The sequence below is a fragment of the Emiliania huxleyi genome, assembly GCF_000372725.1.
Source record: "Emiliania huxleyi CCMP1516 chromosome Unknown EMIHUscaffold_204, whole genome shotgun sequence".
NCBI classification, from domain to species: Eukaryota; Haptophyta; order Isochrysidales; family Noelaerhabdaceae; genus Emiliania; species Emiliania huxleyi.
Genome location: NW_005200562.1, coordinates 234,834 through 236,814, shown reverse-complemented (window position 1 = coordinate 236,814; position 1,981 = coordinate 234,834).

Sequence of the window (1,981 nt, the reverse complement as noted above, 5' to 3'; positions counted from 1 at the left end):
TCGCCGCCGCCGTCGGCCCGACCGCCCTCTGTGCCGCCGCCGCTGTCACCACCGTCGCCGCCCCCGCCCTCGCCGCCGCCGCCGCCACCGCCGCCACCCTCGCCCCCGCCGCCGCTCTCTCCGCCGCCACCCTCTCCACCGCCCTCGCCGCCGCCACCGTCTTCGCCGCCCTCGCCGCCGCCCTCGCCGCCGCCGCCGTCTCCGCCGCCGCCCTCGCCGCCGCCGCCCTCGCCGCCGCCGTCGGCCCGACCGCCCTCTGTGCCGCCGCCGCTGTCATCACCCTCGCCGCCCCCGCCCTCTCCGCCGCCGCCGCCGTCACCGAGCCGCCGTCGCCGCCGCCGCCCTCTCCGCCGCCGCCGGCTCATCCACCGCCGCCGCCGCCTTCACCGCCGCCGCCGTCACCGCCGCCGCCGTCACCGCCGCCCAGTCCGCCACCCTCGCCCTCACCGCCGTCACCGCCGCCGTCGCCACCGCCAAGCCCGCCGCCCAGCCCGCCGCCGACGTCGCCGCCGCCACCGTCTCCGCCGCCGCCCTCGCCGCCGCAGCCCTCGCCACCGCCACCGTCTCCGCCGCCGCCCTCGCCGCCGCCGCCCTCGCCGCCACCGTCACCACCACCCTCTCCGCCGCCCTCGCCGCCCCCACCGTCTCCTCCACCCTCGCCGCCGCCCTCGCCACCGCCACCGTCTCCACCGCCCTCTCCGTCGCCCTCACCGCCACCGCCCTCGCCGCCGCCGTCGGCCCCACCGCCCTCTGTGCCGCCGCCGCTGTCACCACCGTCGCCGCCCCCGCCCTCGCCGCCGCCGCCGTCACCGCGCCGCCGTCGCCGCCGCCTCCCTCTCCGCCGCCGCCGGCTCATCCACCGCCGCCGCCGCCGTCACCGCCGCCGCCGTCACCGCCGCCGCCGTCACCGCCGCCCAGTCCGCCACCCTCGCCCTCACCGCCGTCACCGCCGCCGTCGCCGCCGCCAAGCCCGCCGCCCAGCCCGCCGCCAACCTCGCCGCCCCCACCGTCTCCGCCGCCGCCCTCGCCGCCGCAGCCCTCGTCACCGCCGCCGCCCTCGCCGCCACTGTCGCCGCCGCCCTCGCTGCCGCCCTCGCCGCCTCCACCCTCGCGCCCGCCGCCCTCTCCGCCGCCACCCTCGCCCCCGCCGCCCTCGCCGCCGCCACCCTATCCGCCGCCCTCGCCGCCGCCACCGTCTTCGCCGCCCTCGCCGCCGCCCTCGCCGCCGCCGCCGTCTCCGCCGCCGCCCTCGCCGCCACCGCCCTCACCGCCGCCGTCGGCCCGACCGCCCTCTGTGCCGCCGCCGCTGTCACCACCCTCGCCGCCTCCACCCTCTCCGCCGCCGCCGCCGTCACCGTGCCGCCGTCGCCGCCGCCGCCCTCTCCGCCGCCGCCGGCTCATCCACCGCCGCCGCCGCCTTCACCGCCGCCGCCGTCGCCGCCGCCGCCGTCACCGCCGCCCAGTCCGCCACCCTCGCCCTCACCGCCGTCACCGCCGCCGTCGCCACCGCCGAGCCCGCCGCCCAGCCCGCCGCCGACGTCGTCGCCGCCACCGTCTCCGCCGCCGCCCTCGCCGCCGCAGCCCTCGCCACCGCCACCGTCTCCGCCGCCACCGTCGCCGCCGCCGCTGTCACCACCCTCGCCGCCCCCACCCTCTCCGCCGCCGCCGCCGTCACCGCGCCGCCGTCGCCGCCGCCGCCCTCTCCGCCGCCGCCGGCTCATCCACCGCCGCCGCCGCCTTCACCGCCGCCGCCGTCGCCGCCGCCGCCGTCACCGCCGCCTAGTCCGCCACCCTCGCCCTCACCACCGTCACTGCCGCCGTCGCCACCGCCAAGCCCGCCGCCCCGCCCGCCGCCGCCCTCGCCGCCGCCGCCGTCTCCGCCGCCGCCCTCGCCGCCACCGCCCTCACCGCCGCCGTCGGCCCGACCGCCCTCTGTGCCGCCGCCGCTGTCACCACCCTCGCCGCCCCCACCCTCCCCGCC